Source organism: Ischnura elegans, assembly GCF_921293095.1.
Source record: "Ischnura elegans chromosome 13 unlocalized genomic scaffold, ioIscEleg1.1 SUPER_13_unloc_4, whole genome shotgun sequence".
Lineage (NCBI taxonomy): Eukaryota > Metazoa > Arthropoda > Insecta > Odonata > Coenagrionidae > Ischnura > Ischnura elegans.
The window spans coordinates 5,944,510-5,968,908 of NW_025791660.1; the positions used below are offsets into that span (position 1 = coordinate 5,944,510).

General features: G+C 36.5%; 1 protein-coding gene across 2 annotated transcripts in view; it reads left to right on the plus strand.

Moving 5' to 3' along the window:
• The window catches only part of LOC124173172, a 246,228-nt gene that overhangs the window by 120,739 nt on the left and 101,090 nt on the right, over nt 1–24,399 (plus strand). The gene's annotated exons all lie outside the window — the stretch shown is intronic.

The window sequence follows — 24,399 nt, forward strand, 5'->3', positions numbered from 1 at the left end:
TCCCTACATGTAATATACATATGTATCTGCAGGCCCTCGTACACGAATTATACATATTGATTTTCTAACCCACATCCACTAAACATCAATATGGATCAAACGGATGAATAAATATAAGGAAACCAGAACATACAGATAATAAAACATTTATTCAAAGAGAAAAATAAAATAATACACACAAAGAACAAGTCTGGCCATGAATATTGCTAACAAGCATTAAGGGCCAGCAAACAGTAGGTGAAACTTAGTTTTCAAAAATGGCACAAAGATAAATCAAGTACAAACAATGGTTTGAGTTGGAAAGTAGAAAAAAATATTAGCACGGAACAAGCGTTGTAACCCATTGCACAAGAAGAAACCAGAATTCAGGAAACCAACTCTGCACCATTAGCCACTTACTGAAAGGAGAAAAGAAGAAGTCAAGTTTAAAAGTCATGAAAAATATATCTTTTTGTAAGATCTGAATAGGAGCTCAAGGCCTTTCAATTTTATTTTTTTTCAATTCATATAGGCAGTCAGTATTCTGTGAAGTCTGTAATTTTAGTACTAATTCTGTATTCTAAATGCAAATGAAAGTTTGGTTTCTCTGCTAGATTCCAGACATAAGTTTAAAAATTTTTTTTATTTACAACTTATGCCGAGGTCCCAGCTAGCGCAAATTTGACCTTGTCCTTTGAGAAATCATATATTTTAGGGATATGCTTTCATTTTAAAAAATTAATAGCCTTTCTCTTAAGAAGAATGAGAAATATGAGAAAAGATCATATGACTACTTTTAAATATAAATTAACTAGGAAAAAGTGTATCCATTGGTATGCTTATTTAGTACATGATACTAATATATTAGTACCATGATTTAGTAGCGGATGATTCACACAGAAAAAATATAAACTTGTGATATCAAATTTTCAAACAAATAAATTTCATACAACCGATAATTTCAGGCTTAACTCTAAGAAACCTCTCCATTATGGATAAAAAAAATTTTCCCTCAAACCTTACCTCGGTGTTAACAATTCCACATGGCCTTCTGGCTTTGCTTCGTCGCTTTTTCCGTAATCCATTCTCCTCTTGTCCAGGCCAAGCTATTTACATCGTCGCCTCCTGGGTATGCGCGAAAGAGCATGAAAATAAAATTATAATTAATTAATTTGGCCCATACGCACCTCTTTCTTACATATAATGACAAACTTTCGCATGAAAATTACGTATTTATCTTGTGTTAATAATAATGACGAAATGCACCTTGATTGACTGCATTTCAAGATGAAAGAAATATTACACTTAGCTTTAAGGGAACCGATATTACACGACCAATACTTCTTGTTCGTTAAATAATTGGAAGTAGTGGGCAAAACGGCTCGGAACCTCGAGGAATCTATCAGTGACAAGGCTACGCTGATAAGTCTAAGGTCAAAGATGTTATTACTAAAGCATAGGATAACTAGGAATGCAAGGACTACAATACAGTAGGTTGTGGTAATAAACAGCGATAAAACAACTTACACGTGAACGAAAACATTCCTTTAAACAATTTTTTCTGCTCTTAATTAAGAGAACAAAAAATGTAACTTCAGCCGCGAAGCACGGAATTACTATACGACGCATAATCTATTAATTTATACGTACAAGATTGACATTACTATGTTTTACCATATAACTTCAATGGAGACCAGTCTCCTCGATACATAACTCAACAAAAAAGGAAAACAATAGCCAAACATAAACAAAATAATTACCTCTATTGGCGCAATGTGGTCAACAAATTGCGCCAATAGTTGTATCCAAATATACTCAAATAACATAATTAATGTAGTCTATGTAGGCGTACAATACAATAAAAGATAAATCATACCTTACCTTAATAATCCAGTGACAGGAAACTGCTGGAGCTGGCTTGCACGAATCGCAATAACGTGTGGGATTGAAGCACATTTCCAGCAAAACATAGCTTCGGGTTGAGCACACCATCCACACGCACCGGTTATCGAGGATTAAAACACTATGTCAATTCTTCCAATACGTATAATAATACAAACAAATATGAAATTAACTATACATCAGTAGCCGGAGTCCCTCCTACAGCACGTTCTCGTAGTCTCGAACGATATGCCGAGCTTAACTGTTAACGAGATTATCACTGTATCACTCCCACTCATTTTCCTATAGCTATAGCTTATTACGACAGTGGAGGCGCAGAATTGAGAATTTAATTTTTTGTTTAAACAGTTATATTAAAATATTGTTTAAAAAATTAAACTTCGCTTTTACTTTTGCTCTGTGCAAGAACTATTTTTTGTATTTTTCATGTATTGTGAACCATTTTTCCATGTGTATATTTCGCGGATGGAAACTGAATTTTACATATGTAACACGTCTGTATTTCGCGTGCATTTACAAATTAACATAAATATGGTCACCATACTACCCTTGCTCACATCGATCAGTATATGATTTATTTTTAAGCTTACTGGGTATAAATTCGAATGGATGAATGACCATTGAAATGAGGAAATCTGGCGTTTGCAGTGAACATATTATTTCTGTAAAAATTGTTTATGAACATTTCACAAGATGCCACGAAAATCCACCTCTCAAAAATTACAGGAAATATACATAATGTATATTTTGTGTATTTTTGATCACATTTACATATGTATTTCCTCTGTATTCATACATATGTAAAAGTAGCAAGTGTTACACGATATTTACATTTGTATTTTTGACCAAGTTTACATAAGTATTCAAATTTCAAAAATACACAAAAATACAAATGTATTTATCGTGTAACACGTACCACTTTTACATATGCATGAATACAAAGGAAATACATTCAATAATACATATGTATTACAGATTTAATACATAACAAAAATACATATGTATGTGACCCATGAATATACAATATAAATACATATGTATATCCAAATGTGTGCTGTTGGGGTACAGCTTCATTAAATGCTTGTTTTAACGTTCCTCTCGGTTTTATACCGATGTTTTCACTAAATTATATCAGGCACTCCCCTTATCTATTTTCATGTATGGTGCCAGTGTCAAAAATCCTTTTTCTTTCAAAACAATAAATAGTAAGCACGATATAAAGAAGTCATTGAAAAACATGCTATTGTTAGAAGGTTCAGGGAAAACCTTGAGAAATTCCAAAATAACACTTGCTTTCTAGCCTTACTTTTGATCAAAGTCGGTTACCATCGCCTGATTGAATCCTAAAGTCGTCTGAAGAACAATCACCGAAGTTTCAAGCCAAATCTAAACGGGTTGTTTTTAAAAAACATTTTTGCACTACGGCGAAGTGAGGTATCATTTGCTCATCAATTGACAAGTGATGGGCAAGTGTTCCGAATAGTAAAAATTTCTAATTCAAGTCGTCAAATATAGGCCATAATTTACAAATCTGTCATTTTCGTCCAGAGAGGAATTGCTTGAAAAGTTTATTTTTCAATAATATAAATATGCTTTGACTTAATGATTTCCTAACCAAATCCACGCCATTTCGTCTTATTTCAACCAATATACTTAGTACTTATTTCGTCTTGTTGTGTGAGTCAGTGATAACCTAAAACATTAAAAAACGGACCTTTTCTAATAGCTATTTTTGACCGACGCACAGTGGGCGGATATCGGAAAAAGCCGGACAAAATTACAAAATGGCTTTTTTAGAGTTATAAACTTAAAACCTCGCAAGTATACTCAAAAAAGATTGAAATTTATTGATTTGTACTTCATTTGACATAGATCCTATCCGTTACTGAGATACAGAGGCTCAAACTTGAGCAAATTTCCATAAAAACGCCCGTCTTCAATTTTCTCTGAAAATCTTCCAAAGTAAGTGAATGATTAAGTTATGGGTGGATTTTTGCCGAATAAAAAACCACATAATCTGTTAGCATGGTGGTTTTTTCTTTAATTTTCCGTAATCTTAAAGAATACAGTCCATAAATTCTTACCAAGCAGTAACAAAATGGCGGATACTGTTTTTCGACGAAGTTTTACATTTAGGTAGAGTTTCAAATAGGTTTTTGGCAAGGACGCGAAAAGTAACTTATATGAGAGCATTCTTTGAAGATTTCTTGAGGTCTTTATGCAGTTTTCTTTGAAATAGGTTTGCGTCGCCGGAAATTACATTGATTTTTCAATCGCGCGGCAGGGTTCGTCTCCGCGCGTCGGGAGTTGGATTAGCCGCGCCGAGGTAAGGTTATTGAAGCTGTCTGGGTTTTAACGCTCAACATTCACCGTTTTTATGTTTTGCTTCAAGACACCGATTCTCAAATGGTCTATGGTGAAGACAGTGGAGGTTTTTCATGCGATGTACTTGCACGTTTCATCGAAGTTCATTTCGTTATCTTTGGATACGATCGAAGACCGTGATTCTATTAAAAGCGTTCAAACCACAACAAAGTGAGTTGTTTTCCTGGGACTCATACAAAAAGACCTACCAGAAAGATACCAGCTGAGACCCTTATATCTTCTTCAATTAACGGTCCCTGACCCTCAGGATTCTAACTTCGAAAACGGTTGTTTTATGACACCGCGGAGTGAAGCCCTTGGCCGTCGTAACGGAGGTATTTCCATGGGAACTTCTAGCTTTTTTAAAATGTGCATCATACACTCAGTTCTATTTTGACTTACAGATTACCATGTCTTTACACGTTTACCATACGTTCTTCCACGTGTACGCATTAGGGCATTGGATAACCATAGGTTCGACAAATTTATTATTTCTAAATTTTACATAGGCTCCATCCGCCATTCCATAGAAAATGCCACCTCACATTATTACATGACTTGATATCGACAAAATAATATTGGAATTGGTAAAAAAATCATTCACTCGGTAAAAAATATTTGCTCCATCATTTATCGCGGAGGCTGAATTTAAAACAAGACCCTGATGCTCTGAAATTTCTCTATGACTTCCTGACAAAACGCATCCTATGGCTGAATTTTTATACCTTTAGAAATGGGTAAAGAGTTCTCGAAATAATGAACGATTTTTATGTCGATACAAAAGTTGGCTCGCTGACTCGCTGGCTCGCTGACATTTCCAGAATTTGTTATGCATCACTTTCCCGATACTTCAACGGTTGAGTATTGTATTTGTAAAAATCTATTCCTCTCAAATTGATTGATTAATTAAAATTCCCCCTGTAGCTTCATTCAACAAAATTCATATTATATTTGCCAGGCATTCCAGGGCGGCCAAAAAAATGTCGTACCTTATAAGTTAGATCACGCAGAAGAAAATTCAAACTTTAAAAACTACTGCTTCTACTGCTGAGCTTGCTCTCACGGCATGTGTGAGTTTGAGAGAGAGGGGAGACATTGCAGCAGCTAACCTAATTGCAGAAATAACAACTACGACCCCTACTCGGGCTAAGAGAGTTCTTTCAAAGTGGAGGACGAGTGAAAAGGTCCACCCTGAGATGACAGTGGAAGAGGCACTGTCATTGATGATTGCCTCTGATTTTACCAAGCGTCAACATCGGTCTTTTCGTAGGACAGCTCTGAGCCATGGACACGAATTGTATCCCAGTTATGATAGAATAGCGATAGTAAAAAAAGACAGCTTATAACGAAGGAATTAAAATAACTGAGACCATGTGCGAAGTAAACCTTCAAGCACCACTGAACCACACCATATTGGGAACAATAGCCTGCTTAGCCACCACTTCCACCTCTCAAGAATTAAAATGTGTGGTGAACTACAGATTAATCTCAAAGTACGGTTTTGATGGAAGTTCGGGCCACTTTCAATATAAGCAAATGTGGCAACAAGTGGATGCTTCAGATAAATTCCTAGTCATAAGTTCCCTTGTATCTCTTAGTTTGATTAACGGCGCTACAGGTAACGACTGAAGTTTCCACTTTCTCTTGGTTAATTACTTTTACCTCTAAATTTTTGATAAAGAATTTAAATTGCATCGGAGGCACTACTCACATATAGGCTCTACAATTTTAGATGACACTATCTGGGAAAATCCACTGCCGACGTCGACACAATTTTGTCATCCCATCCGCTTTAAGTGAAAAAAGAGACAAAAGAAGTTACAAAATCAGAAAGACATTACCTATATCGAAAGGCAGGTGGATGGTCTTAATGATTTCAACTCTGGATTTTACACTATCAAGTTCTGTTTATTACTGACCATGATCAACGGAAAAGTAATGCTTACATTGCTTACCTTATTGTCCTAAATTTTTCTTAATCTTAAACCCGTATAATTTATTATCCTACTGGGAAGTATAGACATTTCGAAATTAAGAAAAACGATAGCTTTTACTTTGCAACACACTGAAGGACAGTTGAATCATGGGGTTCTAAATCTGCGGTGCAATAGCGTCGGGTATGAATAACTTAGGAGATGTAAAATATCGTTCATCTGATATCGATAAATATTCTGTTGGTTTGTGTACTCTGCACTGCCACATATGACTTTCTGAATGCATATTGGATATGTTGTATCGATTGGAATTTTAACAGCGGCATTTGATTATTTAAATTTTAATTTATTTTAGTTAGGAAAGGAATGCTAAGAAAATTTTCAGCTAAAATTGATAATATAAATTAAAATAGCTATTTTGAAAAAGATGTTCTGAGATTTATTCAAAAACGTACTTACAGGCAAGTGAAAGTTTGAAATTTCTACGCTCCATAAGCAAATTAAAATCACTTTCACAAATTCTGCGCACTCAAGAGAACTTAACTTTCCTTCACCACAGTCAACGTAGAACTGAGGGTATGATACACGTTTTTAAAAATGTAAAAGTTCCCGTGGAATTGTCTACCTTAACTACCCTGTCTTCATCGTATCTGATTCAACAACTTTCTAGTGCTTACTGTAGGTGCAGAACATGAGATTGTCATGCGATCCATAATATTCGTCCATAAAATTTTGATTATTTAGTTGCCATCAGTAATCTATGTTCATGATTAGTAATGCTAAGTCACTGAACACTGCATCATTAGCCATCTTTTTTAACATAATTCTCTTCATCTCAAGAGTAAAACATTAGATTTAATGACGCTTTTTGCAGTTCGTTATTTGTTCCATTTACCGACTTAGATGGCGGCGGGGTAAAATGCTCGCCTGTCAAAGAAGTGTTGGGTTCGAGTCCCGCATGGGTAAGTTTCCTTTATCAAGCGCAACGTTGTCGCAGAAAATTTATTCATGCCATTTATGTCAATATTGATCCGTTGGTAAGTATGAATACAGTATGAATTTTGTAACGTAAAGATAAATGTGGAATAGTATTTATCCAATGATAAATTTAAAAGAAATATATCTTTACAAAAATACCGACTCCCGTAGAAGTATTGAGTAAGTAATGCAAAGCATATTCCGGAAATGTTATGGATTCAGCGGGCCAATTTTTGAAGCGACACAAAAATCAATCATTTTTTCGGGGACTCTCAGCCCATTTCTTAAGGGAAGACCATGAGATACGTTTTGTTAGGAAATTACTGAGGAATTTAAGAGCACCTGCGTTTTCTCTTAAATTCAGCCTCAGCAATAAATAATGCAGCAATCATTTTTTTCTCAGTGAACAATTTTTCCCCCATTTTCATATTATTTTATGGATATAAAGTAGAGCTGAGGTTATGATGCACATTTTAAAAAAGCTAGAAGTTCCCATGGAAATACCTCCGTTACGACGGCCAAGGGCTCCACTCCGCGGTGTCATAAAACGACCATTTTCGAAATTAGAATCCTGAGGGTCAGGGACCGTTAATTGAAGAAGGTATAAGGGTCTCAGCTGGTATCTTTCTGGTAGGTCTTCATTATTTCGAGAACTCTTTACCCATTTCTTAAGGTATGGCCATAAGATGCGTTTTGTCAGGAAGTCATTGAGAAATTTCAGAGCATCAGGGTCTTGTCTTAAATTCAGCCTCCGCGATAAATGGTGGAGCAAATATTTTTTACCGAGTGAATGATTTTAGTACCAATTCCAATATTATTTTGTCGATATCAAGTCATGTAATAATGTGAGGTGGCATTTTCTATGGAATGGCGGATGGAGCCTATGTAAAATTTAGAAATAATAAATTTGTCGAACCTATGGTTATCCAATGCCCTAATGCGTACACGTGGAAGAACGTATGGTAAACGTGTAAAGACATGGTAATCTGTAAGTCAAAATAGAACTGAGTGTATGATGCACATTTTAAAAAAGCTAGAAGTTCCCATGGAAATACCTCCGTTAAGACGGCCAAGGGCTCCACTCCGCGGTGTCAGAAAACGACCGTTTTCGAAATTAGAATCCTGAGGGTCAGGGACCGTTAATTGAAGAAGGTATAAGGGTCTCAGCTGGTATCTTTCTGGTAGGTCTTTTTGTATGACTCCCAGGAAAACAACTCACTTTGTCGTGGTTTGAACGCTTTTAATAGAACCATGGTCTTCGATCGTATCCAAAGATAACGAAATGAACTTCGATGAAACGTGCAAGTACATTGCATGAAAAACCTCCACTGTCTTCACCATAGACCATTTAAGAATCGGTGTCTTGAAGTAAAACATAAAAACGGTGAACGTTGAGCGTTAAAACCCATACAGCTTCAATAACCTTACCGCGGCGCGGCTAATCCAACTCCCGACGCGCGGAGAGGAACCCTGCCGCACGATCGAAAAATCAATTTAATTTCCGGCGACGCAAACTTATTTCAAAGAAAACTGCATAAAGACCTCAAGAAATCTTCAAAGAATGCTCTCATATAAGTTACTCTGCGCGACCTTGCCAAAACCTATTTGAAACTCTACCTAAATGTAAAACTTCGTCGAAAAACAGTATCCGCCATTTTGTTACTGCACGGTAAGAATTTATTGACTGTATTATTTAAGATTACGGAAAATTAAAGAAAAAACACCATGCTAACAGATTATGTGGTTTTATATTCGGCAAGAATCCACCCATAACTTCATCATTCACTTACTTTGGAAGATTTTCAGAGAAAATTGAAGACGGGCGTTTTTATGGAAATTTGCTCACGTTTGAGCCTCTGTATCTCAGTAACGGGTAAGATCTATGTGAAATGAAGTACATATCAATAAATTGCAATCATTTCTGAGTATACTTGCGAAGTTTTAAGTTTATAACTCTAAAAAAGCCATTTTGTAATTTTGTCCTGCTTTTTCCGATTTCCGCCCACTGTGCGACGCAAAATATGCCTATTGCCGTCAATAGAATATTTATTTGAGAAATACGTAATTTTTCTCATACAAAATCATTTAGACCTGGTGAAAATTTTAAATTGAAGAGTACCAACTCAATTCTTTTATGATTTTTTCCACTAATTCCGCCTAAAGAATTAGGAGAAAACATTAATGCAATGTTTTAATTCTTCCTCTACTTAGGACACAAATCCCCTTTTTGAAAATGAGTTGAATGAAATGTACTAATACCTTTTATTGGGTGTTACGAAAGAGGACCGCCATGATGCACTACACCGGATGTCTCGTCCTGTATTCCAAAGGCTCCGTCAATATCAACATCTATATTTACGTAACCAACCTCATTTTCAAAATTTATATGAGTACAAATTTTGTGTCCCATTGCACCAAAATGCATTCATGTGTATCAAAAATAGACATTAATTATTGTAATTCAATCTGCAGCGATAAAATACAACAGCACACTGGATAAATAATATCTATGAATTTTAGTTATCAAATATTACGATTTCTGCCAAATACGTGGCATAAAAAAGGCGTAGATAATCCTAAGTAATCCTAATTTTACAGTAAAAACGGCATATTTCTACGAGACGGCAATGGAAGGTAATGCGGATTGCCTAAATTACTATAAATACCGAATAGGGGCAACGTTGTGAAAACGCAACATTATTTTTCCGATCCGATTTTCGCTTAATATTGAGTGCCCGACGAAATATAAGCTGTAACATCTATTAATTGAAATTTTGACGTTTATATTGACGAATAGAAAACTTAATAAAGAAAATAGCTACTCTTAGGAAAATATATTTATCTTGCCTATCAGGTGACTTGATAATAGACACATTTTGAGTTTTTTTTAATTATCAAAATACCTATGAAGTGTCATTAATATCTCTATGAATAAGTTTTACCTTATATTTATCGAAAAAAGTGAATTCTCTGTCAATAAAATTCAGTTGAAACACCTTTTTGCATTTCTTAATAATTTTGCGTTTTTCCAACTTTGGACGTGAATTTATACCTGTTAGCGGCCATAAGCACATCGCAATGAATAATTGCTTTAATTTTGTACGAAATCTTGGGCGAGAGAAAAAATATCGGTAAGATCACTGCCACGTTTGCTCACAATTGATAGTAAAGGCAATGGCGTGGTCAACTCAAAGGTTGTGTTGGCGCTTTTACTTCGCAGTCCTGTAGATTTTCCGCGTTGAAACATTATCTTCGATGAAGTATGGATTCATCGCAATACTGCATAGGCAAGTACACAGGTAAAACAAGGAATTTTTGAAGATAAAGGCTCCAAGGCAGGCGAAGATGGTAAAATGGGCCGGTCAGGTTATGGCAACGATGTTTTGGATGCATATGGAATAATCTTCATCGAATACGTGGAAGAAGGAAAAACTGTAACGGGAGTTTTATAATCGTTAATGTGCAGTGGCGCAGCGAGGGGGGTTTTGAGGGATAAACTTACCTCCCCCCCCAGAGTTCAGAGAAATTTTTAAGTTTAATCCATTTTAATTATTTGGATCGGTATTACTTATAGAATAGTGTTACGGTTAATCAAAAATCCCTCAGATAGTCGTAAAACTCAAAATTTTGAACCATTATTCATAACATTTTTTGGAGGAGGGCCCCCGAAACTCCTACTTACCCTGGCGGGTATGCGATACCCCCACACGCCTAAGTATTAGTTGCGCCTAAACCCCCCCCCCCCAGCCTTAGTTATTAGCTGCGCCCCTGCAACGCATAACATCGTTGGCAATTTGAGTTATCTGGTCATAATAGAATAAATTTTAGTTTTGTTTCCTTACATCCGTGATCTAAATCATATATATTCATCCATGAGAGGTCCTGTTCCTGACTTAAAGAAGGAGATTTACTGATATAAAAGTGGGTTGCACCTTTTATTACAGATAATATAAAAAATGCTAATCTATTATAGGTATGCCATTCGAGTCCGTGCGTGGCAAGGTCTACTGAGGTCTTTTTTTTATATAACTTTAAAATATCCTGCTATCCAGCAACGACGTAATATTTCTTGTCAATGGTATATTGGCAACGGCTGGCATTAATTAGCAATGAATTATAAGGAAAAATGTTTTTAGAGAGTAAGAAAATTTTCAAAGGGGCAGAAAACGAGTAAACGTATTTTAAATAAGAGTGGTCCCAACAGATTGCTGTAAGTTTTGTGATCAATGGTTATCAAAGTCTAGCGTAGAGAATACTCTTTCTGCACTTTCCGCAGAGATTGATCTGATTTTTCTTTGCCAATTTTACTTGTTTAGAATTTCTCGGAGTTAAGCATTTCATATCTTTTGTTCGAAAAATCATACAGGGCCAGCGCTAAGGAAATGTAGTCGTAAATTATCAAGGCTTTAATGCAATGAGTTGGGTTGACCACAAACGAGAACCCTCGTGACGTCATCGACTCATGGAAGGTGGGCGGCAACTTTCGGGTTTTCTTGATTTTCGCTTGCAAGAAAATGGCTGCAGAGGGAAGACTTATTCGTTGGAACTTATCTCTGTTAATGTAGCTATAAGATCTAGTTTGCCGTGGAGTGATCACTTAGTCACGTATATTCTCTGTGCTAAAAACTCTCCCAAATGACATGCAGATGACTCAATCCATCGTGCGCTTGGTTTCATTGGCAATGGAATTCATCGGTGAAAGTGGCCTTAAGGCAATGTCCCTCGTGGCTTTCTTCATTGGTCTCATCGAAGTAAAAGAGCTCCGTGCATTTTGGACTTTTTTCCTTCTAGCAATTCTAATCCACTGCGCTTCCATCCTGCCAATCTCATCGAAGCATAAACTCATCATAAACCCTGGAACTTCTCTGTAATGTTTTTCAAGTAATACGTAAAAATATATTGCCTCACTTTCGCAACGTGTCTACAAAAACCATTCTCTCCTCCCTCTCAATCCGTAATCAATATCTACATACGTACTACCATAGAGTAAGTATATTATAGAGGGCTCACGGCATAGGAGGAAATCGTATCGACAGTTTTAATTCTCAAAAAGCAGGAAGGTGGCACGAGAGTAGCTAGCCAGAGGCGAGAGTGTCTTTTTCTTCAAGGTCACCTCGCCTATCCCCTTCCCTTCCCGCTCCCCGTCTTCCAAACTCTGTCAGTACCCCAAGCATCGAAGGAAGGGAAGACTGAGAGAGCATAGAAGGAGAGGCGGCGCACAAAGGCCCAGATCGCGAAAAAGTTTGACCAAAATCATATTTTCGTTGGATGTCTTTGAAAATTGCTCTCTACACGTTTTTTGGCATGCTACTTTCATATCTGCAGTTATTTTTGCGAAAAAATATTATTTTAGGCGATACGTGGAACTTTAACTTATTATATGGTTAATCGTAACGCTGACTGCATAGACGAACGCAAATCATGATAAAACATGAAAATAAATGATAATTAGTTATGAAGTATGAGTTAATGATCTTTGAAATTAGTCAATAAATAAAAAAGGCTAAAAAGAGGGTTGTTGGGTTCATTGACTTACGTTAAAGAGGTGCGATTTCCAGATTTCGTGAGGTTCTTCTGTATGGACTAAAAGTAATTTTTAAATAAATGTCAAAATAGTATTTAAGTGACTCTTTTATTCTCATATAAGCATAGTTAATGATTTATTACTTTACGGATTATGTATTATAATTATTCATCATCAGATTCTTCCCAATCCCACCCATCCCTCTCTTCGCATTCGCTCGCAGAATTTTGAGACTCTAGCAAGACCAAGATCACGAACCTCCTGCGAAAGATCTTACCCTTAGAGGACCAAGGGAGGGCTAAAAAATGTCCACCTTTTTATTTTTTCAATATTTTAGGTACTCATTCACCCAATACAGATTTATAACTTCGTTATATTGTCAAATATAGGTTTACAAAGATAAATATATCTTGATGTATATGGAAAATTTTGCTCATACAATGTTATGAGAGCGTAAATACGCGGTGGACACAAAATAACCCTCCCTTGGTCCAACCTGTGACATATTTTTCGACCGAATGGAATCGTGTAATGGGATAAATAGTTTTGTTTTGGATTATAATTTATAACTTAATTAGTTTAAATTAAGTATTAACGTTTATTTTAATTCAACTATAGGCCTTATATTGCATTTATGTATTTTAACTATAGGATGTAATTACTTTGATTGTATTTAAAAAATTTCTACTTTACATAGTTTCAATTATTATTCTTTTCTTAGAAATCAGAATTCGTTAAAATAGTTTTAAATGTATTTATCTTACATATTGATTAATTTTCTTTAAAAATTTTGAACTGCAAATATAAATAATTACTCTCTGTTTCTATTCACTTTGCTTACTCTTATAGGCTCTGCTTGGCAGAATTATAAAATGATACATTATATCGAAAAAAAGCTTCTGAATACCCTTCTGAAATTTTGAATATTGAAGTCATTCCCTCTATAATACTTTCGCAAAAACCTTTTCACTTTAATTATTTTATTCATTCATGAACAGGAAAGGGCGCAAAGAGCTTTATCCAGCCATTCATGAAGCATCTTTCACAAAATGAATTTCTGCATACCCCGGAAACACTTTGGTTACATTTCTAATCAGACTAGCAAGAATTCAAAGTATTTTACCTTCATGTCAAACAGTAATGCCATAGATGCAAAAATATGAGTGCAACAAGAACTAGCCCACTTTCTTACCGTGATATTAGTGTTTTTAAATTTATTACACACCGGCTAATTTACTCAATACCTTCACCCTCACCCTCAGCTGCTGCGTGATTTGAACTCTCGCAATCTGTATACAATATAATGCAATTTATACAATCAGGATACAATCCCAAAATTACCAATCATACGGTGAGCATTTACGATGCATGGCATGCTGTCTGCAAAGCTCCTGTGAAATTTTGGTCCTCATGTTGACATCTAGAGCTACTATGCGGTGGCTTTTGAGTGAAAAAGTATCTTTGAAAAGTTTCCCTATCTGCTTATCTTCTTGACTGAGAGTGACGTTAAATGAGAATTGGAAATTACAAGTGACAGAATAAATCAGTAATGAAGAATTGAGTGAAACTGTAGTCCATGTTAGTGAAATCAGTTCAAATAATGAAAGAAAGGCAGGCGAAGGAAGTGACTTTTGTAGCAAAAAAAGGCAGCTAGGAAGATGTCGAGTACGTTGCAAAAATGGCAAGGAAAAACCTGAGAGATCCTCCTCGCGTGACAAGGCGAGCCATCCAAAATATATTGCGGAAAAAGCAATTTTTACTACCTGCTGGTAAGGGAAAGGATATGCGCAAGTCATTTGAAAAAATTTCAACCCTGAAATTCTTGACATGATTTTACGGTATACAAATGAAGAAGCAGAACGAGCTCGAAGTCTAAAAATGATACGGTAGAACTAAAATCCTTCGTAGGAGTTTTGATATTGTTCGGTGCAAACAGTGATACCAATTTAGAATTGGTCGTTGCATACATTTGGAAGGTCCTCCTATATTGCTGCGAAGAGTTGAAACTGATATCAGGAACTGTTGCCTTATTTGATGAAAAGTCTACTTGGGGAAAGACAAAGATGAAAATACAAAGTTGCGCTTATTTTTCGGTATTCCAAATGGTCAATGCGATATCACCCAAATACTACATTTGTGAACCCGATATGTTAGTTGATGAAAAGTTATCATTGTTTAGGGGAAGGTGTAGATTTATAGTAATCATGGAACAATAACCATGGTAGTATGGGATACTCATAAGAATGTTCACCAACTGTTATGAGAGGTATGTGCTCAACATGGAAATTGTTGCCTGAGAAAATAATGAACCATCAACAAGCAGAGGTTCAAACGAAATAGTGAACGCCTGGTGGTCCCAATCAAGAATTCCGGGGGAAATGTGTCAATTGGTAGATACTATAATTCTGTGGAGTTAGCAGAAGAACTTTATGGATTGACTATGGTTGGAACTATGCAGAGTAACAGAAAACGTATTCCTGAACAATCGAAGGGAACAGCTAGTCAGAAGATTTTTTCAAGTTTGTTTGAATTTACAGACCCGAGATCTGGGAGTCCACCGGTGACTCTTATCATTCATCACCAAAGAGAAGCCTAAGAAAAATATCGTTTCTCTATTCATACAGCATATAGAAATCTATTCATATCCGATATAAATGTCAGCAATTGTTTCAAAAATAAATGTGACGTAAATTTGCTATACTACAACACCAAAGGAGGAGTTGATGTTATTGATCAGATGCTATGTAAGTATTCCACCAAAAGACCTACAAGAAGTTGGCCAATCTGTCTTCTTTGCACTAATCGACATTGCTGCCCTAAATAGATTCTCTATTTTTATACTCATTTTCCTCAGTAAAATATAAAAAAAAATAAAAGGAGACATCATTTAGGCATATTCGTTGGGCCTTGAACTTGTGCGGCCACAATACAGTATTAGTCGTAAAAGACAATAGGTTTACAGAACCACATTTTATTGATGATGGAAGGGGTCGCGGATAGAAAAATACAGCCGTCATATGTTGCTGTCAAAGTAATTGGCACAGGAAGTTTCCACGAGTGCAGCAACGCGCTCACATCAAAAAGAGAAAAACCAAACAAATTATAAAAAACTATGATTATATGTACTATATGTAACAGTTATATTTGCGGTAAACATGGCATGAAAACTAACGTATACAATACAGGCAATAATGCTGCCTTATCAGAAGATTCGAGTTGATTATTCATTAGTGATTGCTAATGTTAATAATTTTATAACTTTATCGGAATGATATAATTATTGATAAATAATTACTACGGTCAATATAGAACATAATTTTTTTAATTAGGAGACGTATTATGATTTTTCATGTACTTTTAAATTAGGTAACTGAAAACGGAGTGGAAAATTTTAGGTTTATTTTAAATAATTATAAAATTGTTGACCTGGAGCAGGGTTGCTGAAAATTGACTTAAATTTGAAATACTATGCCTTATTGTTATTTTAGATGCACAGTTATCGGTGATTTATAAACTTTATTTCCAAATAAGAGCATGAAACCCGGAACCTCTTTGAAGAATTTTTATCATAATTTCGTTTATGATCAGTTTAAAAAGATTAGAAAATTTCAATATTTTTATTGCGATTTTATGACTTTTAGCTGGATAAACAACTTTTAAAATGTTTTAACAATATTAAAACACAATTTTTGAAGATATATTCTGTTTCATGATTAGTTAAAACGAAAAAATATAAGTGGACATTTTTTGACCCTCCCTTGGTCCACGGTGTAACCGGAAAAAGGTTGGTCCTTTAAGGGTTAAATTGCCATCTTTAGAACTGTTTTCATCATTCCTTCTCCATTAAGCACTCGCTACATCCATACCTTACGTATCCCTCTTATCTTATTTAGTTGTGCAATTCCTTACCCACCATGTCCTACACTTCATACGTCATCTAATCATATCGCCATCTTTAGAACTGTTTTCATCATTCCTTCTCATTTAGCACTCGCTCCATCCATACCTTAAGTATCCCTCTTATATCATTTAGTAGCTTCATTTCCTAACCCACCATGTCCTACACTTCATACGTCATCTAATCATATTGCCATCTATAGAACTGTTTTCATCATTCTTTCTCCATTTAGCACTCGCTCCATCCATACCTTAAGTATCCTTCATATCTCATTTAGTAGCTGCAAATCATAACCAACCATGTCCTATACTTCATACGTCATCTTATCATATTGCCACCTTCTATACTGTTTTCATCATTCCTTCTCCATTAAGCACTCGGTCCATTCATACCTTAAGTATCCTTCTTATCTCATTTAGAAGCAGCAATTCCTAACCCACCATGTCCTGCACTTCATGCCTCATATTATCATATTGCCCTCATAACACTTGAATGCCGAAGGGTGTCATTTTGACACCCTACGCGTACATTTTTTACGGAGCTGGCCCTTAGAGAGTGTTGTAGAGAAAAATCTTTCGTGACTTTTATTCATTTTTAGATCTTAACAAAACGACAGTAAAAGGGATACCCCCCCTAATTTTTTTCGTCCCAAAAATTCAAATTTACCTTGAATGCCAGAGGGTGTCATTTTGACACCCAGTATCTTATATCATTTCTTTCTTCGGTGTAGATGTCTCGTGGGAAGCGGCTTGATAATTATTTTTCAAATTAGTATAGTGTAGTACATTATCTTCATGTATAGTACCTTGATGTATAGTATAGTATATTTTAGTATAGTATATAACCTTCATGACTGTTTGTTTTACATAATTTCAATGAGCATCGACTGTATACTACTTTTTTCAAAAGTTTAGTAGTTCGTAAGGTAAGTATGTTCCGCTGCCTGTTGCAAATGATTCGCCTTGAAACCAGCTAAGTTTTTTTTACCGCGGTGACACTTATTTGCCCTGAAATATTGCAGTGTAGTGACGCGCGCGACAATGCAGTTAGCTGCCGCCGAGCCTCTGTGTTCGGCTGCCTAGCTCGCGCGCGTGTTTCGCGGACTGCGTCGCTAGTGTCGCGACCTGCCGCTTGACTTGCTTCGGCAGTTGTCTCGATAATGGCACTGCATAGAAGTGTTACGAACAGAGCAAAGTATTGCAATACAAAACGATATTTCTGGAGAAGTGTCGGAGAAAGGGTCTGATGCAGATGTTGAGTCGGGAAACGATTGGGTTGCACAAGGAGGTGCAATTTAGATCATGAAAAAATGATGAAAATAGTGAGAACGGTCAGTTTCAGTGTTTTGAATATTTCAGTTTAGTAATTTAATCACGAAAGATACACATATTTATTTTACAATACGCATATACACATAATTGAGGTACTGGATCTGCACTGGTTATCGGACAGAAAAGAAATTGTACGTGGTCGTGACATGGTGTGCCGACGTGGAAGGGGCGCTGGGTAGACTTCAAGGCGACGTCAACTCCTTGTTCTAGATCCTAAGAAGGAGATGGCCATGCTGAGGAATCATAACCTGGGCCTAACATAACCATTGACGAACAGCTGTTTACAATCAAAGCTAGATCGCGTTTCAGATCATGTTGTATTGAAACGTATGCAACGCTACATGAGCAAGGGAAGGAATGTAACCACTGGCAATTGTTTTACATCACTTTTGCTATCTCTACTCGAAACAAAAGGGTACATCCCTTTCGGGAGCCTTAAATAAGGGAAGAAAGGAAATCCCTGGTGAAATAAAAGCTTATCAGGAAGAGTTGTAATCAACTAAATTGTACAAAAATGGTGACGTTACACTTACTGTTCATCAGGGCAAACAGAAAAAAATGTATTCTTGTCCTATGATCTCTTCGCCCTCATATTGACATTAGTAACAACTCTAACAAATCGCCCGAAACTGTTAGGTTTTGTGATGAGATAAACTTTGAAGTAGATATTATTGATCACATGGGGCGCAAATATTTGGTCAGAACTAGAACCAGGCGATTGCCTGTTTTTTCTGTCCAGAATACTTTTGACTTGGTCACTATAAATTCCTGGATAATATATATAAGGAAATAACTTCATAAAAGATATCTCGAATTATTTTTACAAAATTAATTAGTAATGCTTGCTTTTCCTTACATTGCGTCAACGAGTATCTGGCAACCAAATCCAGAGCTGACTAGGGATTGTCAAGTATAGATAAAATGCAATGAAAATATAATTGTTGCTTTTTGTGAGCTTAGTGAAAAGCCAGTAAACCTACGGCCAAAACAGACCAAAAGTACCAGAATGTAGAGAATCTACAATTTCGATGAAGCTTTTTGTAAGTCTGTATGAAAAAGCATTCGATTTCTCTTTTGGTTCATACGAAGTTTTTGTATTTTATTTTTAAAAAGTTCGTAGTTTTGTGGCCGAAATGGTTTTATTTTAATTTACGTCTTTTGAGGCACACTTCTACAATCTATGACGAAAAATTATTGAAAAATGCTAACAATAATTATAAAAAGAAAAACAATACTGTCATATTCATTTTAACTGTTTAATGCGCATAAAATTTAACCAATTACAGTGACCAATAAATACTTTTAAAAAGTACTCAATGATTTTATCTAGGTTTAATAAACTTTCATGCGTTTCCCTACGTTTAAGCGCAATCTTTTCGAGGGATGCCGTATTCCAGGAGAGTATTTTTTTGTAAATTTTTTTTTACTTCAATGGTACTCTATTAAAACATTAAGCTTTTTTTAAATATTATGGCACAAAATAAGTATTAAACAATAGTTTACTCTATCGGCTCCGAAATAAAACTAATCTGCAGCGTAACATGCATATAAAAACATGGGTGTCAAAATGACACGCTCTCGGCATTCTAGGGGATACAAATTTCCCGGCATTCTAGTGTTAAGCATTGTTTTAATCATTCCTTCTCCTTAAGCACTCGCTCAATCCATACCTTAAGTATCCCTCTTATCTCATTTAGAAGCTGCAATTTTTAACCCACCATGTCCTACACTTCATACGTTATCTTATCATATTGCCATCTTTAGAACTGTTTTCATCATTCCTCCTCCAATGAGCACTCGCTCCATCCATACCTTAAGTATCCCTCTTATCTCATTTAGTAGATGCAATTTTTAACCCACCATGTCCTACACTTCATACGTCATCTAATCGTATTGCCATCTTTAGAACTGTTTTCATCATTCCTTCTCCATTAAGCACTCGCTCCATCCATACCTTAAGTATCCGTCTTATCTCATTTAGTAGCTGCAATTCTTAACCCACCATGTCCTACACTTCATACGTCATCTTATCATATTGCCATCTTTAGAACTGTTTTCATCATTCCTTCTCCATTAAGCACTCGCTCCATCCATACCTTAAGTATCTCTTTTATCTCATTTAGTAGCTGCAATTCTTAACCCACCATGTCCTACACTTCATACGTCATCTTATCATATTGCCATCTTTAGAACTGTTTTCATCATTCCTTCTCCAATGAGCACTCGCTCCATCCATACCTTAAGTATCCCCTTATCTCATTTAGTAGATGCAATTCTTATCCCACCATGTCCTACACTTCATACGTTATCTTATCATATTGCCATCTTTAGAACTGTTTTCATCATTCCTTCTCCATTAAGCACTCGCTCAATCCATACCTTAAATATCCCTCTTATCTCATTTAGTAGCTGCAATTCTTACCCCACCATGTCCTACACTTCATACGTCATCTTATCATATTGCCATCTTTGGAACTGTTTTCATCATTCCTTCTCCATTAAGCACTCGCTCCATCCATACCTTAAGTATCTCTTTTATCTCATTTAGTAGCTGCAATTCTTAACCCACCATGTCCTACACTTCATACGTCATCTTATCATATTGCCATCTTTAGAACTGTTTTCATCATTCCTTCTCCAATGAGCACTCGCTCCATCCATACCTTAAGTATCCCCTTATCTCATTTAGTAGATGCAATTCTTATCCCACCATGTCCTACACTTCATACGTCATCTTATCATATTGCCATCTTTAGAACTGTTTTCATCATTCCTTCTCCATTAAGCACTCGCTCAATCCATACCTTAAATATCCCTCTTATCTCATTTAGTAGCTGCAATTCTTACCCCACCATGTCCTACACTTCATACGTCATCTTATCATATTGCCATCTTTGGAACTGTTTTCATCATTCCTTCTCCATTAGCACTCGCTCCATCCATACCTTAAGTATCCCTCGTATCTCATTTAGTAGCTTCATTTCCTAACCCACCATGTCCTACAATTCATGCGTCATCATATCATATTGCCAACTTTAGAACTGTTTTCATCATTCCTTCTCCATTAAGCAGTCGCTCAATCCATACCTTAAGTATCCCTCTTATCTCATTTAGTAGCTGCATTTCTTAACCCACCATGTCCTACATTTCATACGTCATCTTATCATATTGCCATCTTTAGAACTGTTTTCATCATTCCTTCTCCATTAAGCACTCGCTCTATCCATACCTTAAGGCTCCCGGATACCTAGTCCAAAAACTACGCTGCAGACGTCTGGGCAGATTCGTCTGACGCCTCAGGTATTCAATGCACATAACATTTGAATGCATATTTACGAAGAAGAAAGATTGATATTTAAAAAGATCATCGTAATTATTCATTTCTCGTTTTTCACGCTGCAATATTGACCACGGAAAATCACGAAATTCGGTAAAATTGGCTGCCTGCTACGGCGTGTATAATGACGGAACCCAAAATTTTTTACAGTCTTTATAAACTTAAATCCTTTATCTTCATATTAATCCATTCCATTTTAATGTAGTTCTCATAGAAGCGGCACTAAATCAATCTATGCGAACCTTTGCACGCTATTTTTGCGCTCTCCACGGCGGCGACATTCTCCCGTTCACATCGCCCTCAGCCACTGAGCGAGTCTCATCGTGGCAGTGGAAGGGGACAAGGCTTGCATGGAGTCTCTTGCCTTTAGTTCGCCGGCAGCCGCCGAGCTGCCGGGTATGGCGGGAGAGAATGCTGTGTTATTGCTCTTGGCCGCGTGAGGGTCGCTCTTGTATGTGTGATGCGTGCTTCGGAGCCGAATTTTAATCTTGTCCAACAACACGCTCAAGGACATGAATTGTTTCACGGTAGGAGCGCAGAACGCCACGTATTATTTAACAGTACATGACCTTATTGCCAAAATACTGTCTTACCATGATGATTTTTCCCTGAATCTTTTGTTCCGATGTAATTACAAAAAAACATATCAATACAACCAAGATGCATTTCCCACATTGCATGCGAGGAGATATACTTCGTACATTTGCTATCGGTAATACCGGTTTATTCTCAGCGAGGAGGATTGCTACAAATGACCCTGGTCAGTTTATATCCGCTTCAGTACTGCATTTTACCCTGATACATCAGGTCATTTCGAGATTAAAAGTTTCCTCTCATCGGTGCAATCTTCCTTGCCATAATTTTATACGAAAAATAAGATAAATTACATTAATTCTGCTAAAAATGAAAGATTAGCTTTATATTTATGAGTCTCGAATGTTTATTTTTAAGAAATTCATTGGTTAAGTGCCTAAAATTATGTAACAAATATAATTCTTGATAGCTCGAGTCACGTCATAGATTACGCATCGTGTACCAGCGTGCAGATTTACATCCGTGTGTTCTATCACCGAAATTTTCAATTTTTTGTGATTGAAGTTTTTTATAACGTGCAAGTCAAGAACTCATGGACAACTTGTACTATGCATGATGCATGGAAACATGTTTGTTTAATTCATAAAAAACTTGCTAATTCTAAATTGGTAATTGTAATAAAAATGCTAATTCTGCGGTGCATGCATTTGTCAATTTCCAGGAAAATATTTAAGACATCGGTCTCTTACAACCCACGCTTGCACTCTACGGTCCCTAAAATGGAATTTTTCTTGGCTTCTTTTTTGTCTATTTGATCAATTGAGACGGAAACTTAGATGAGTAAGTTATAATGCAAAAGATATGGCAGCATTTTCGAATTCGTAATTCCTACATACAGGGTAATGGTCTAATTTTTCTGTGGAATGAGTGTCGTTTTTTGGAAACTTAAAAATAGATAAAATATTTTAGGACTAGTTTTGTGTCTCTCATTATTTTAAACTTAAACAGAATATCATATCGCACACTATTTAATTGATTCAGGGATCCATAATTTTTTAAAGAGGTAACAGGATGCACGAATGAGGAAAGGATTCCGCACTCGCGTCATCGCAATCTACGCAACACCGCATATTTTGATATTTTTCTGCATAAAAATACGATAATTTGATTCTCATCTTCCCACTGTCCTATTCATCTCTCGTCAATCCTTAGACCCTAGGTTTGTACTACAAGGTCGCTCGCAGTTTCATCATTATCAACTAAGCCTTATAAACCGAAAAAATAGGCATTAGTTTCAAATAATGTTACATTTTCATGGGTATCGAGTGAAGGACCTCTGGTGGAATTAGAATGAAATCACTATGGCAAATGCTTATTTCTTTTATCGGAATAATCTTATATTTCCCTTGGATTGGAACTGCCCGAAGATTTTTTTAATCTGGGACAGAAGTCATTGGAATATGTCAATATATGGTTGCACTGGACGCTTCCTCCGAGACGATACAAGTTCAAATCACGCAAGTCCTAAAACAGAGTAGCTATTATGGGCTTATCTTGAACTGTTCGTGATATCTGGTGATTTTTCCGGGTATTCTTCCGCGTTTATCCATTTTTAGGACGATATTTCTCCAAGGTTCCAGTTGGTTTCCTCAGGTCCACTGAAGTGTCGATGAAGAACAAAGAAGGCCGCTACTACCCGAGAATAATCAGGGAGGCAATTGAAATCGCCACAACAACAAAGAACTTCAACCTTGAAGACGGCTACACTCTCTCCAGCGCGAGGAAACGGGTCTTCAAAGATCGCGACCAATCAAGGCACACCTCCACAAAAAAGGCGGAAAACGGGGTGTATATAAGATGAACAACTTTATGCATCTTTTCAGTGACATCAAAACTATCGAAAAACTTGCCCAACATCCTTGCATCTGGGCGGAGACCTCAATGGCAAAAATACCGTCTGGGGCTGCCGTACCACCAACCTGCACGGTAAGCTCCTGAAGAAAATAGCTGCTTCCCACACAATTCAAATTTCCGCTCCTGATTCACCGACTCACTTCCCCCCTTTCCCACACCTTCCGGACATCCTAGACTTAGTCCTAACAGCAAACCTTCCCACCACCATCGCGCCGAGCACCATTGATAATGCTGCCTCGGACCACTGTCCAATAACATTTACCATACCACTCTCCCACGAAATCCTGCCTCCTCCTAACCCCCGAATAAACTGGAAGCAATTTACAGAACTTATTTTATTGCTGGCACTGATAACTCAGCATTTTTATATATCTCACAGCGAGCATCATTGAAATATATGGTAATGAACAAATTGATAATATTAACAGTGACTCCAGAGATGCTACAAATACAGATCTAGAAGATACTCCGCAAACCAACAAAACAAAATCTGACGCAGAAATTGCCCATATGGTGCTGGTAGAATTTATGCCACCTCCCATCCCACATAAATATTGTGGTGGATATATGTTATGGTAGAGAGAAAAGTTAACTTCAAAAGTAGCTTCAGTATTAATTGGGAAGCTGAGTAAGACAACGGCATTAATAAATCCGGTAAGTGGTATGGATTCTGGTTGTAGATTTTGAGGAACGACCCACCGACT